At 40.0% G+C, this 16,453-nt stretch overlaps 1 protein-coding gene across 1 annotated transcript in view; it reads right to left on the minus strand.

The window, feature by feature from the left end:
• Window positions 1–5,277, minus strand: part of SULF1 (sulfatase 1) — a 175,230-nt gene extending 169,953 nt beyond the window's left edge. Inside the window, exon 1 of the mRNA XM_036109380.2 lies at window positions 5,044–5,277. The gene's annotated coding sequence lies outside the window, so the exon portion shown is untranslated. The remainder of the gene's footprint in view (window positions 1–5,043) is intronic.
• Between the last annotated feature and the right edge of the window lie 11,176 nt (window positions 5,278–16,453).

The raw sequence follows: 16,453 nt of genomic DNA on the forward strand, positions 1-16,453 counted from the left end.
AGTGGGCCCGAAGGAAGGAAGAGGAACACATGACCCTGTGGTGAATTCAGCTCCTTGCTGGGGTCCACTGCTCCGTCCTTTGTTTCCCCCAGTGCTGCAGCCCAGTGCCTGCTCTTTATGATCCTTTAGTACAGGACCCAGGACTCTGCTCCTCCCTGCGAGGTGTATTCAACTGTCACCATTGTCCCCACAGATCCATTAACTCAGTTGCTCCAAACTCCTAATGTCAAAAGCGGCCACCTCCTCCATCTCCCTCTCCCACTCCCTCTCCCCTCCCTCCCTCTCCCCTCCTTCCCCATCTCTCCCCAAGTCCACCAATCTCACTCTCTTGAGCTCCCTTCCCCTACCCCTGCCTTTGGTGGCAAAAAAGGAAAGACACACCATAAATACATGAAATTAGTGACTTACATAACTGAGGTGAACACAGTCATGCATCCTGGATCTGTATCTATACCTACCAACCTTCCTTCTCTCCCATCTATTGCACATGCGCCAAGCTAGGTGCTTTACGTGTTTTCTTCACAACGTCCTCAAGGTAAAGAATTCTGTCTCTGTCAGGGGCCTGAATGGTAAGTCACCTGTCCAAGGCCACTCAGCTACAGAGAGGTGGTCCCTGGATTAGAACACAACTCTGTCTGAACCCAAAGACTGTACTCGCCTGCTTCCAAAATCATGGTTGAAATTTTATACCATAAGGGGCAGCCAATAGCTGTAATTTCTACCATAGTTACAGAAAGCTGAAATAGATGGAGATCTGTCATTATAATACTCAAACTTAATTTGGGGCAATAATTCCACATTCTGTTTAAGTGGAATTTTTTCTAAGCTACCCCAAAATACAACCAATCAGGGGTCATCTTTTTTCTTCTTTTCTCTCATGGGTGGAGATGGCTATTAAGAGCTGGCAAATAGATCTAAAGTGGGGTAACCAGAGAGTAAAGTGCCTTGCATGTTTGAATGTCCCTGTGAGCTAGTCAACACACACTTATTAGTATCTTCCATGGGAAAGAAAAGTGGACCAAGCCACTCCCTGTCTTAGGAGACTTCACCCTACCCGAAGAGTCAAGGGATAAAATGGCAAAGTAGAAAACATCATAAGAAGAAGGCGAATGCACCAAGTGCAACCCATGGATCACTAATGGTCAGCTTCAAGGGAAGGAAAACATTGTGAGATGTGGTGGTTGGGGGAGGCTTCTCGGAGGAGATGGGACTTAAGTGGACATTTTGAAGGATGAGTTTAGAGAGGTGAGATGTTCCACACACAGCCTCACAAACATAGAACCAGAAGGAAGGGTGCCCACGAGGACAGACTCTCGTTTCGTATACAAGCTAGAAAACTGGAGTGGTTGGGTTCAGAGAAGAGACCAGGAGCGGGTGGGAGCCAGAGAGGCCACCTGGGCTTCAGGGAACAGGAGACTTGGGCTGTTGTGTTGATTTGGTGGAAGACACGGTTGGAGAGTTGGGACCAAATAACAGATGGCCAGCATGTCATGTGAACTGCACTCCGTGGGTAATGACGGCCCACGTAGTAGGAATTCTCAGGTCAGAAATGCTTTGATGGAAGCAGAGTTCTAGGAAGCTCAGTCTGCAGGGGTGGACAGAAGAGGGAAATGGAGGCAAGCAGACCTGCTAGAAGGCTGTCGTAATGACCTACACGTGACGCGATCCTTCTGGAGCGGTGGCTGCAGGCCAGATATGAGAGATGTTCTAAAGGAAGGACTCACAGAATTTGATGACACATTAGCTATGGGGGTGAGGAGGATATTAGAGAGAAAAAAAAAAGCTAACAGGCTAATTCTCCTCCTTCCCAACATATTGAGATAGAATTGAAAATACTTTAAATAGGAAACACATTTCAGAAATACTTTTTCCAAAAATATCTTCTTTCCAATGCCCCCCTCCCCCACCCCCCGCCCAGGGATCTAACCTAAAGTAAAGGTAAATTTACCATATGACCATAGAATTAATTTCATACATGAGCTTCTTTTCCCTCAAAGTCAATAATGATGCTAAAAATAATAATCTATTTAGAGTCCGCACCTTAAACATTTTAATCCCCTTAAACGTACTCCACGCTCTCTACGCAAAAATATTGTACAAGGAAAAAAGAACCAGATGTCCTGACCTGACCCACCGTTGGCCTCATCCACATGGCAATAGTTGGAGAAAGCTCAATACTGAGTGTCACAAATCTTGCTTTATGGATTCGTAAAGAGTAAACCATTTTAAATCTAAAATACAAAAGACTGCAACCCCCTATGCATTCCCACATGGACATACAGTCAGGAAAGGAAATGCGAAGTGTCACCCTTGACACTTGTCTCTACTATTAACTACCACAATAGAAAGGACCACAACAGTCTGCCCGAAGCCACATAAATTTCCTTAGAAGGAAACAGAGAAGAGCCCCCTTAATTCTTTGATGAAGGTTCCCACTCATAAGCTAGCACGAGGTCAGTGAATGTTTGGATTCATGTATTTTAGTTTTCCACTCCGCCATAAAAGTGGATTTTGCAACTTACTGAATTGAGCTTTCAGATGGCTTTTCGCCTCTGAGATAGCTCACTGCGTGCCCAGATAGCAGGACGCATCCACAGTGCAAATGGAGATCTGCACTCCCGGTTATTTTCCCTTCACCGGGAGGACCAGCCTCGGCGCTCAAACACTTTTCCAGCTGTTGGGATACTGATGGGAACTTCATGTGTGTTACCAGCTCAAGTGCTGTCAGGAAGAAACCAAATGTCAAACGGAGGTATGTAGAAGTCACCATAAATACGTCTCTGAATGTTTACCATCTGGAACCGTCGATTTAGATTTTGACAAGCAACTGGAATTGCCCTGTGGGCACTGTCTTTTAAGCAGAGCCTTTTAGTTGTGCTAAGTAACTTCATACTACTTTAGCCTTGCAGGGGGAGGGATGACACACCCCTTTGCCTTCTCAAGGTGTGAATTTATTATTTCTCAACCCTTCCTTTTTTGGCTCCATCCTGCCTAATCCTGCATACAATGGATTTTGTGTGGGGGGGGTGGGGGGTGGGGAGGGGGTGGAATTCTCCCAGATTGTCAAAATCCTGGGCAGGCAGCCTGGTGGTCAGTCTGCAACATGAATGACATCTGCTGTGGGGCTCCCACCGCTAAATGGAGCTTGGCTTTGTTAGATGCCATCACACCGCATCTCCGTCCTGTGAGGAGAAATTTTACTTTCTTCCGAAATACTTCTGTGAGAGTGAAACATGGCCTGGGTGGTCAGCACCGTACCTGCTACCTGTTGTGCTTGGAGTCCCAATCCTAACAGAACCCGGGATATGAGTTTGCCTTTCTGTCTTTATTTTTTTAAGCCCCAGTTCCATTGTAAAGCCATAATGGAATGACTGGAATTCCAGAAGACTTCAGCTTATGAACTTAGTCCTATTTGGGTTATGTAATATTGGGAATCGGATAATACTCGGACGTAATAACTGCCTGGTTATTTATGAGGAGACTTTCTCATCGAAGGCTTTGAGACTATAACCAGAGAACACTGTGAATCGCAACTAAACACCATACTGAAATATTGTTTTAATCATAACTTTTTAAAGAGAAGATGAAAAAATATCAACTGTCTGGCTGCGAGAAAAAATGTATACTACAAGTGGAAACGTAATTTTACAGGCATCGTTATGCAGTTGAATACAAAATACACAAAGCTCTAGCCATATATCCTGTTGTTCAGCCTATTAAACAGCTCCTATTTCAGAATAGCTTCTACACAGTTTTATTCATTGAATTTCTCACCTGCAAAGGGTAAGGACAGTGTTGGGTTTCTCTACCGAATGTGAGAGCCCAGTAGGAGCAAGAACTCCCGAGCACCACAGGTATATGAACATGGGTGTAGGAAGGCAAGTCTGTCAGGGGCCAAAGAAGTAACTCACTGACTCACCTAGCTCGACCAAAAATTTGAAAAATGAAAATTTTGGTTTTTGATCCCTGTACCAACAAGGCATCGGTTTGAAAGGCCTTCTTTGTATCACAAATTAAACGTAGTATATGCGCCCCATTGTTACACTCAGTTCAATGTAATTTTGGTGGGTGCTGCCGGCAGAGTGGTTACGGTACCAGCTACGCGCAGATATGATGACAGCTCATTTTATGTTGCTCAGGCACCGGATGACCATTAATTTCCAATGACTAATTTATAATTAAAACCTTTTTTTTTTAATGTTTGTTTATAACCCAGCCAGAAAATCTATTTCCATTTAATTAACACTTCAGATAGCCTGTTTAAAACCTATAAATGTAGTGACTTTAATGATCCATTACAGAGATGCGACTTTAGTTTTCAATGACTTGTAAAACTTTCACAAACAGATCTGCAAATGAATTACCTCCATCAGCTCCCTGCAGCTGCAAGAGGATAAACTCCGTTAAAGAGCATTTTCCTACTTCCTCCTTTTCTGCTTTTCTTCTAGCTCTAAGCATTTTTGTTTTTAAAGCCGATCTATCAGCTGCTCAGAGGGCAGCTTCTTCTCTTAAGGAGTTTTCAATCTCCAAATTTTGCTAGAAACCCTTGGGTCCATCATAAATCAGACATAATGCACATTTAAAAAATCGGTTAAGAAAGCATTTCCATCCCTGCCAGCAACTCAGAAATAGACTCCTAAGAGGATCTTTATAAACTGAGTGGTAAAATGCAGCAGTTTGGAGAGTGAATTTTAATTCTGAAAGCTAAAATAAAGGCTTTCTTGGCCTGATCCGTCCTTTATGAACAATTTATAGCTCCTGTTTTGGGTAGGTAACGAGACTATTAAAGCGTACAAATACCGCTCCAAAAGACATTTTCTTAGCTACACCTTCAAGAGCAAGGCATGAGGAGTGTTAGTTCTATAAAGACAGCCAAGCACCAAGCTATGTTCACTGTTATCTGTCCACCATACAATAGCAGCATTGATAGGATTGCAACAACTGGCTTTGACAAGTGTGCTGCGCTAGCATTCCATTCAAAACTATGTTAAGAGAGAGAGAGGGAGAGAGAGAGAGAGAAGCGTTCAGTGTCTTTTACTTTACCTGAAAAAACTGCCTTTCTTGTGGCTGCAGAAAATGAATTCCTCCTCTTCTTCTTCCAAAAGCCAAGTAGTTTCCTTGCCTGCAGCTCTCACTTGGAGAAGACCACACAGCTCCAGCAAGGCAGCCTTCCTGCTCCTAATCCCCACTCGAATGTGATGACACACACTAACCCCAACCATCTGGTGAAACACGTCCTCAAGCACTCAGCACAGTGGTGTCTCAAGACGGGCTGCCCAATCCAATTGCTGGGGCTGGGTGTCTCTCACCGACTGGAGGCTGAGGGCAGGACTGAAACTGGAGGTCTGAGAACTCCCAGTCAAGTAACCTGAGATTTCAGAGAGAAAGGACGGCTATAAAGAGAGGAGAAGTGGGAGGTGCTAAAGAGAAGGTGGAGGGAATGAATTATTCTGGTGGCCAGTTGTGCGTTACTTTTCACAACTCCTTGTGCTCCCCGGGGACGACTGGGACCCTCCGAGGGATGCACAGAAACACTAAAAATCTTTTCCTGCCAACCTGGGGAGGGCAATCTTCCCAGCGAGGCACCCCCCCCCCCCCACACACACATACACATACACCACCACCACCCCCAGGAGATAAAAGATTCATCCTGACATACTGATAACGTGTTAATGTAGGAGTAGTTTGCACTGAAATGTGACATCTACATTTGGAGATCTAAACTCCTACCTTCCTTTGATTAGATCATGGCTGCCTCCAACATTCCAGGAAGAAAGGCGGTGGGGGCACAGCTAAGAGCAGAAACTGGTCTATTCCCACATACAGCTCTTCACTGTTTGCCACAGGCTGAACTTCAGAAATAGTCAATGAAAATCATTTTAGTTTCTCCTCATGTAAAATAGCACACACTCCCACAGATAAAGGTGGCTTTTTTAATCACTTGCTGCTTTCACAGACATCTCTTTGTAAAAGCACTTGGTACCAGAGGGCTGCACTCTGTCATTGATTATTTTTATTGGCTTCTAGTTAATTGCACTTATAATGTCCATATAGCTCAAACAGCTCATTAACAATTTTGCTTTGAAATGTTTTCAATTTTTGGTCATTTTAATACCTCCTTCTTATGTGCATTTCTTTCTTTCTTTCTTTTTCTTTCTTTCCTTTTTTTTTTCTTTTTTGAGTTCTCTGAACTGTTTTCCAGAACTAATTACTTTGAGAGCAGTCTGAACCAGAAAATGGCTATACTTGTTACAATGTTTTAAGGAGATATCTGGAAATAAATTAATTGCTACAAATCTCAGCACTTGAAAAATGCCATCAGACTTCTAAGGAATTTCGATAATCTGAAAAGGAAAATAGGAATTTGAAATATTATCAACTCCCTGACAGGGTCTGTGGGGAGCCAACATTTTAAATATTGCACCTTTCGAATTTCTTTGAACTGGGATGGGGAGTGCTGGCAGAAAAACCCCAAAAAACTTTAAATTTGTCCCAAACATTAAAATCTAGACTACAAATGGGTATCTCATGTTTGGAGCGGCAGTATCACAACGAGAATTATTTCGGTACCTAGCAAAATTGACTTGACTAGCTTGTTTTTTTTAGGAATTTTTATGTGCTATTATATTAAGATACTTAAAAAGTTACTCTTGGTGCAATTTTTTGAAGTACAGAATTAAGAACTCTAATTTTCAGACAGTGATTTTTTTTTTTTTTCTATAACTGGGCTGCAGGGAAGATAAGGGAAAAAAAAAAAAGAATTAGAGGTTGGAGTTCTGATTCATTTGCTTAATTTCTTCCCAGAAGTGATTATGAGGTGTGTGTTTCACAATATATACTATATGTACTAAATCACTACTCCTAATCAGCTAAATCCAGATACATAATCGACACAGAAACCTTCAACAATGGCAAGTGGCACCACAGGGCTAAAACTTCCCTTGGGCACCATAAAAATTTTAATAGTGCCAATTATTGCGAGGCAATTTTTTTCATTAATTTTTTTTTGTTAATCCAACCAGACTCATGTCTGAAAATCTGGATTACCTCAACTGCATAGATTTTGAAGGCCCTCGAGACATTATTAAGGTGGTTTGCATTCTCTTAAACTGTAAATTGAGTTACAAAAGTAAAACCTCAGAAAATATAAAGGTGTTGAATCGTGTTTTATCAACCCTGTGCTTGTAACACACCTTCCATAAGACATTTCCCAAGTGATCCTGGCTCTGACCCACATTATTGTAGAAAGTGCCTTTTAACACAAACATTTTTATTCTATTCTTGACTGTAAATCTTTTCATTAAATCCCAGTTACCATTTCCCTTTTATTGATAACTTCAGCTATTTATACTGCTTAAAACTTGTTTTAAAATTAAAAAAAATACAAGTTGGGCAATAGATCCTGCTCATTTGCCATGAACTTAATCCTTGCTCTGTGGGGTGGCCGCAAACATTACCTTTCAAGAGTATTGTAAGATGCGTCCACAGTGACACATTTTTTTTGTTGTTGATATTCTGAAATGTTTTTGTTAAGGAAAATCAACTCAAACAAAAACCTGAAGCTGGTGCTGCAGGATAAGGTCCCAGCTTCCCTCTCCCTGTAGCCACAGTTTCGGTGCTCAGCAGAGTGTCCGCTTAGAAGTTAAGAATTTTCCATTACCTCCCTTCCTTTCTCCCTGCCATCTGCAAACAGTTTATTTTTTAAGGAAAAAAAAAGTGAAATTGATTCTGTCTTGAAAGATCTAAACCTAAAATACGGCGCATTCTGAAAGATGACATTCAGCATTTGAATGTAATGCGGCTCAGGGTGAGGTTGTGTGTAGAGGGAATGGCTCCATTGTAAGAATTAAGTAAGGACACTCCTAAAATGAAAGATTAATTGTAGGTAACGGTGATATTGAAAAATGGCCCCTCCTATTCTGTTCCCACAGTTAAAATGTCCCTTTACTTATTAGCTCCAATTAGTTTCCATGGTAACTGGCCAGCCCTTGTAAACCTGCACTCTGAGCTACACTCATCTTTGTCTAGACTGAGCTCACCACCCTTCTTCCTCCACAGATGGCAGTTTAGCTGGGTCTATATCTATATCCATATCTCTCATGCATACAGAACCGGCCCATGAGTGCCCACATCACTTAATTACTGGTGCAATGGTGGCCAAGGGAGGGGCGGTGGCGTTTAGTCCCAGAGCTACAATGTGTGCGTCCACTGCCACGCTAATTCTTCCCCCTCTTGGTTATTGTTTCTTCCAGTCTTGTTCTATTATCAGCTGTTTGCTGCTTGTAATTCCTTTTCAGAGAAGCCAATACAGTATAATAAAAACCTCATTAAAAAGAAACACCTATCAGCTTTGGAGAAAGCCCTAAACTACCCCTTTTTGTTTAAAGAATCATTAAAGTGAAAAAGAAAAACCACTTGTTTGTCATGCTCGAAAAAAAGAAAACAAAGCCAACATAAAGGTTTACCAAGCCAGGGGGCTAATATGAAGATTTAATGCACTTAAGACACCGTGGTTCTTTCCCTCTTCCTTGTGCTGCCAGTTGGCCAAGAATCCCAACATGAACGCAGTAAATAAATGATCAGTGAGGCCGAGGGGGGGCAGCTACTCCAGTAACTTGGTGGGAAGAGAGATCACCCGGACCTGCAGCTCCTGGCTGTCCCAGGGTGCCCTGTGTCACGGGGCTGGGGGCAGGTGCTGTCCCTGAAGTCCCCGGTAGAATCTGATAGAGAGTGGGGGAGGGCCTTCAGCAAAGGCTTGAAATTGTGAGAACTCATAAAGCCATAAGCTCTCATCATGTGTGCTCGTTTTACTTCTTTGGACATAACTCAACTTGAATTCAGTGTTTTGAGGCAAACCATCCCTTACTTCTAAGCCAGCTGAGAAGCCAGTCTTCTGGGACCCCCACGTGTAATCTTTGTAAGGGTAAGCCAAAATGGTAGCATTAGATTTCTCCTTTTCATGTTACCTCTAGACCACCATCTTTCCAGCACCTGTCTTGGTGTATGAATAATGACTGAGGGAATAAGATTCCCCAATGCTGGTGACGTGTTTTATTCTTAAAATGGTTTCTGAGGTTGGCTTCTCAGGCCCTCTGTAACTCAAGTGTTAGAAAGGAAAAAAGTTCTGATCACCAAAGTTTAATCTGATGGGATAATGGAATCTGTGAAGCCCCTTTTCTTTGGTGGTAACATTCCCTTAGGTTTTTTCCTTTAAAGCAAATGACAAATGCCATCTGAAGTCCCACAGTGCTAGCAATATGTATAAGGATTAGCCCATTACTATTCATATCGTATAAAGTGTCTATAGATGCACAATAAATCTTATAATTTGGAACATCCTGCACTTCTAAATTACTCAGATCTACCCAGCTTCCAGACATCTACTTCATCTTCTTCAACTAAACTTTACTGCCTTTATTCACACTCAACTAAACTAGTCTCAGAAAGCCAGAAGAAATCATTGCTTGTTCAATGAAGTCACATGCGATGCAACAAGCATCAGACTTGCTCATGTTTTCAATGAGTTCATAGCTATATGGGAAGTGGCATTGGAACCGGTAGTAGCTTTCATACCAGACAAATGGTTTTATCATGGAAGCGAAGTTCTTTCTGGGAGGCACAAGCCTAAGTATGCTGAAAAGGGGTGTGTAGCTACACTGTAAATAATTCTGGGAGGGTGAAATGAGGTGCTAAACCATTTAGGACAAAACAATGACCCTCAAATGGGATAATTTAATGAAATGGAGTGGATTCAATAGAAAATGCAAATTTAAACCCATGTTGGTAGAAACCCATGTTGGTAGAAATCAGTTCTCGTTTGAGCAGATTAGTAAATTTAGGAGACAGAATATTAGAAAGTATGGATATCAAGTGAGAGGAAAATGTGAATTTTAGCAATAAAAGTCTGGAAGTAAGGGTTGAGGATATTTGAGATGGCGTGTATCCTAAACCTAATAAGTCAAATAATCATCTTTTATTTGTAATATGTACATTCCCCCAATTAAGGTAAATAGAGTGAAAAAAGGTAGAAAACTAGAAGCAGGGATGAATATCACTTGTGTTCAGAGAAACCGTAGAATTTTGCTTTTGGGAGGAATAATAGACAAAATCCAAGCCCCTTATTTTAAAAGAGATGAGAATAGTGAGGCTCAGGGAGGATCAGGCTAATGTCTAAGTCATCGGTGGAATGGGGAATGAACCCCAGGATTCAATCTATTAACTCACATATTTTTCTCTCGATGGCAACATGCACTTTTATTAGGAACAACATTAAGGACTGCAAAGATTCTCTTAAACCGGAGTAATTATGTTTTATTGGTGTTGCATTACATAATTTGGGAAGTTACTGTGAATTCAGATGCACAAAATACCTTTGGTCATGCAGTATTTCTTCTTTAAGCCACCAAAGTGGCTTGGCATTGTCAGGCAAATGTAATCATAAATGCAACACAGCTTTACTTAATAATTATTGGATAATAAGACTTTTCTTGTGGCCATGCTTTATTGTAAAAAGTGGGCTAGATCCAGGGGACACATCATCTCCCTTTCTTATTTCCATATATAGTTTTTTTCAATATACAGGATTAGAAATTTAGGAATATCTCAGCGAGATTAATGTTATATTAATTTTGAAACAAATGGACATCAGACCCTGAACTGAAAATTTTCCTTACTAGGACCATCTGACAGTTGGGACATAGGGCAGGAATGTGTCCCTGTTATTTGCCTAATGCCTGGGAAATTAATGAAGATATATTGGCTCTCAACCAGGATCCTGTTTTTAAAAAGTAGAGTTCAGTGTTTTCCTGACATCTACTTAAAAATTTAAAATGTGAAGCTAAGTCATAGTTAAGTTAAAAGAAGAAAAAAAAAAACAGTGGCAAAACAATAGTTACTGAACCAACAAACAGAAGACAATAGAAACTTGGATACATAGCGCAAAAGTAATTTCATTAAAAAATGTTGTTACCAAAACAACAACAACAACAACAACAACCCACAGGAGTGTTTCCTTCTTTCAGGACCCCAAGCTAATCCATTTTAAAATCACCAACTCTTTGGGAACAAAAACTGTCATATTCATCTTTGCATCCTTTCTTTCTAGAACTTAGCACAGTGCTTTTACATAATAGATCCTCCAATCTATTTCTAATGCTAGGGGGTTGCTTGTCTTGCTAGAATTTACAAGTGCAGCTTCCTGAACAACATAGCTCAGCTGGTCTGAGGAGATTAAGTAGTTAGCTTGAAGGCCCTTACTTCTGACTACATAGCTGACCTGCTAAGTCCATAGCTGTTCAAAAGCAGAATATAGTCCTTTGACGTACTTTCTTTTTTCCTTGTAAGGAAGGTAGTACAGCTCTAGTACTCACTGGGAAGTAAGTACTTGGGTAAAAGCTTCTGAGTAACAGATGGAAAACAGCTGCACACTCATTACTATTATAGTCTTTACCAAGAAACTAGAGCTTACAGATGTTAATAAAAAAAAAAATGTTCATTTCCATGAATATATAGTTCTTTTAATGTGCAGCATTTGTCAGTTGCTTACTCAATGGGCTGATGTAATTTCTGCAAGCTAAATACAAGCTTGGATTTTGTTAGATTGTTTTAGAAAGATAGTCAACAAATCGACATTATTAACCTATCCTTATGCTAGTCTTTCTTAGGCAACACACACTAGGATATGCAAGAAACACAACCGTATAAAATAGAAAACTCTGCTTCCTTTTCTCCTGATGGCTGTAAAATGTGGTTTGCTTATTATTTTGACAACCACGATTTCTTTCGCATCAGCTAAGTTTCCTAGGAAAACTGTCGAAAGAGCAGTCACAATATTTTTGCATTTGATTTTAGAGGCAGATTTGTCAAGCATCTTCCAACAAATCTCTCTCTCTTTTTTTTTTTTAAATAGGACACCTCTAAGTCAGTGTTAACTCTTTCTTACGCTAAATAGCTCTTTCTGCTTTAATGAAACGAAAGCTTTGATTTTGAATGTATGTATGCCAGAAACTAAAGTTGAAGTTTTTTATTTCTTCTCCACTCCGATGCAGATTTCTAATTAATGGTTTAATTGGCTCTAACACTTTAGAAGTTTATTACCATAGTTCTTATCTATTTTGAAAACAAATACAATTAATTAAAAAAATCTATTCTTAGAGAGGGTTTTTTTTGTATTTTAGTTAAAAAATTCATTTAGTTAAAAAAATGCGTTTTGTAACTCTGGAAAGCAGGGACTACTTAAAGTGTTTTATTGTTGCTTTAAATGCTACTGTTACCTGATATTTATGGTATTATGTAATCATAAATATCAGATACTAAACACAAAGTTTGCCATGGCTGCAAGGCAGGCGATGGGTCTGGAAAAAAATTTAAAAACTCATCAGGGCTCTATCTATGCTGTTTGAGCTCAGTTGGTTAAGTATCTGGCTTTGGCTCAGGTCATGATCTCAGGGTCCTGGGATCGAGTCCCGCATGGGGCTCCCTGCTCAGCGGGGAGCCTGCTTCTCCCTCTCCCTCTGCCCCTCCCCCCACTTGTGTGCGCGCTCTCTCTCTCTCTCAAATAAATAATCTTTTAAAAAAAATAAAAAATAAAAAATTCATTTAGTGTTCTCCTGGCAAGGTAAACCTTGCAAGCAGAGACACATCTTTTAGTTTAAAGATAATGCTCTTTAGTCTTGCCTTCCCTTCACCCCCAAACTATCCTATAAAAAAGACTGTTCCTTCTTCTAAATTCTTACCATCATAAAAATAAGAATAGCTAATAGTGTTAGAACACTCACTGTTAGGGAGGCTTTTTAATATATTCACCCAGGCTGATTTCATTAACCATCACAAGACCCCAGTAAGGAAGCTACTATTATCTGTATTTTATAGACAAGAGGACTGAAGTTTAGAAATATAAAGTGCTCTGTTCAAAGTCAAACATCTAGCAGGAAGCAGATTCTGGATTTGAACTCCCACCTTCAGAATTTATATCACTAATGAATTTGTCCTTGTTTCCACTCTTTAGTTCCTATTTATGAGAATTTTAAGGTGGTAAGTCGTGCATCAGAAGTCTCCTATCACTTTGCTGGTCTCCCCGACCTCCTGTCTCTGTGTGTGTCCGTAAAGTCTAAGGATGCCTTCTACAAGGAGAGATTTCCTGTAAATTGTAGAAAGAACTTCCCATTTTTGCTCTGAAAGGAGAGACACAAGTGAACCAGAAAGAAAAATATTCCTGCAATGAATGTTCTCTTAAATTTACTGGGAGGGGGTCTCATTGTCCCACTTCTCCAACCTGAGGACACGGGAGCGCTTAGGATCCAGAAGGTGCTCAGGTTGTATTAAATAGTGTGAGGTGGTTCCATCCACCTGTTCACAACTGCATTCCCCATAGCAGATCCTTGGTCAGCTTTCATGGCTTTAAGTCTCTGTATCTTCTGCGGGCCTAATAGCCATATACATTTGATCTTTTAAAAAAATACAGTACATAATCCCCATGGCAGTCATTAAATACCATTTTTAATCAATCATGTCCAATTCTTTTAATTAATCCCAGGGGAATTTTAATTGATGTGTATTACTTTTTCAGGACAACACCACGCATGATTTTCTGATGCTTCATTTGAACCAGAAGTGAGTTCTAATCCCCAAAAGATGTTTGATAATAGTTTAAGTCACTGTGAACTTAATTATGGGATTAGAAATTAGATTTAAAAGTAGCCAAAGGGTAAATGTAAAGGGTTCTAGCATTTTTCGAAAAAACTATCTAAGGTTTTCATTTTTTCCCCCAGAAATGTTTTTAAAATGGTTTCCTAAGATGTTAAAAAAGAAAACTTGGTATGGTTTGGGATCCTTTACTTTTATTACCTGGCTGTCTGAGTCACCTAGGAAATTGATTAAACTTGCTTTTTTCTTTTAAATATCTCCTAAGTGAAATACTTCATTTATCACAGGCTCCTTTATTGACTAAAAAAAAATTTTTTTAAAGTTTTTCCTAAAGAAACAAAGTACTTCAGGGGGTTGGCACTGTATATTTTAGCATTTGACTATAAAGTCATCAATAAGATATTTTCTAGAGTCACTTGAATAAATTTAGAGTACTTTTTTTTTAGTGTACTTTTTTGAAACGGTAATCTAAAATTAAATAAATTTGAAAGACCTTAATTCAAGGGAAATTTGTGTTTAGTGAAATGCCCCCTACAGAGCATCTACTGGTGGAAAGTTCCACATGTCAAACACAGAGCTAACAAAGAGTAGGGTTCCAAATCCCTGTCTTCTGATCATCTTTTAGAACAAAAATGTCAACCAAGCATTTGCATTTTGTAACTCTGGAAAGCAGGGACTACTTAAAGTGTTTTATTGTTGCTTTAAATGCTACTGTTATCTGATATTTATGGTATTATGTAATCATAAATATCAGATACTAAACACAAAGTTTGCCATGGCTGCAAGGCAGGTGATGGGTCTGGAAAAAAATTTAAAAACTCATCAGGGCTCTATCTATGCTGTTTGAGTCTATTAAAATGAACTCAATATAATATCAAACTAAAAATAGAAGCCCAGTCTTCTAGGAGAGGGGAAGAAGATTCTTTAGAAAATCTCCAGCCTAACAACATTTGGTATCTAAAATTGACCTGATACTTCCCCTCACCCAGTACCATGCACTGTAAATCTCCTACCTTGGATAGCCCTGAGAATCACTGCAAAACCTTGGAATTGTAGGTATAATCTGAGAGTTATAAGGTGGAAATGTAGAGGAACCGATCCTAACAGAAACTGTTTGCCTTCTTGACCTCTCTCATATCTGAAATTCCTCTGATGGAGGTTTATCTAGTTTAATAGGTGTAGTTTTAAAAATAAAAACCTCCTGCCCTTTAATCTTCAGAAAAGAAATTTGCCAACTCACGATCAGGATATTGGAGTTTGCATGAGAGGGTGCTGCAGGGAGGGTGGTGTGGGAGGGGTGGCAGGGAAGACATCAAATAAAATCTCTGCCTGTTCCAAAGCGTGCCTAGAACTGACCTTTCACCAAGCTAGGGAGGACATTCCACAGTACTGCATAATTTAGTTATACTACACATGAATTAGGCTTCTGACACCTGTCCCGAAGTTAACCACATTTATAACATTGTATTATTGGGAAAAAATGTTTTCTCCCATCTTTCCTTTCTTCTTTCACCCTCACCTCTGCCATTCTGCATACCCCTCTTGGTGATAATACTGTGAAGAAGAATATAAAGTTGAAGGAAAGTTTCCGGCCTATTCGGAAAAAATGAGATGACCACCACTTCATACATCCTTGTGGTATACACTAAGCGTGGTATATATTTACATATGAAACTTCATGCTTGTCACCCACAAATATAAAGTGTGCCACAATATAATTGCGCCACTCATACTATGATTATAAGACTTATCAAAAGTAGTAATTCCTAGTACACAAAAGAGAGCAAAGGCTAGGAATAGGACACACATTTAAGTTAAATGACAAACATTTTTTTTCCAATCTTTTAGAATATTTCTGGGTCTGTAAATGTAGTCAGATTTGGAGATACTATCAAGAATATGAATTTCAAGAGACGATGGACTCTGATGAACAAACTGAGGGTTCTAGAGGGGAGGGGGGTGGGAGGATGGGTTAGCCTGGTGATGGGTATTGAGGAGGGCACGTTCTGCATGGAGCACTGGGTGTTATACACAAACAATGAATCATGGAACACTATATCTAAAACTAATGATGTAATGCATGGGGATTAACATAACAATAAAAAAATTAAAAAAAAAAAAAGAATATGAATTTCAGTCTCTTTGGAGACGTCCAATGCAGAACAAGGCCACATGCAGTCAAGGAAAGGGACGCATGGCAAGAGCAAGAGTCAAGATGGGAGGAAGGCTTATGAAGTAGGTTCATGAGGCAGGACCTGGCAGGGAAAAGGGAAACAGAGAGTCAGAGAGGGAGACATCATAGTTGGAAGTCTCACTAATTGGAGAAGGTTCAGAATTCAAGTGGATAGGCAAGGGGTCAAGTGTCATGGCGATTTAGAGGTCTAAAATAGGTGGGAGGGAACGCAGTTGTAGTATAGAAACTTGGATTGGATTTGGGCGTTCTTGATGATTGGAGAGAAAAGAACATTTCAGGACAGGAGAGCAGAAAATCACTGCAGAATCTGGAAGAAGTGTGTGTGTTCACCTAATTAGTAGAAGATGGTTGCCAAGCCAGAGGCTTTCTTCGTTCTGGCCTGATATTAAATACTTTCCTAGAAATAGCAGATAAAGACTAAGAGGACTGGGAATTTTTGCATGGACTGAAATAAAGTTCCTGAACAGGAGCTTGTCATGAGAACAGCAAACACTGTTCTCCAATAAGCATGACTGCAAGAGCTGGGAGTGAGGTCTAAACGTTAAAATGCAGGCATATATCCAGAACATACACGCTCTCCTGTTGTCACTCTATAGAACTTCTTTTACCCTGCAA

This window comes from Halichoerus grypus, chromosome 5 (assembly GCF_964656455.1).
Source record: "Halichoerus grypus chromosome 5, mHalGry1.hap1.1, whole genome shotgun sequence".
In the NCBI taxonomy this organism is placed as follows: Eukaryota; Metazoa; Chordata; class Mammalia; order Carnivora; family Phocidae; genus Halichoerus; species Halichoerus grypus.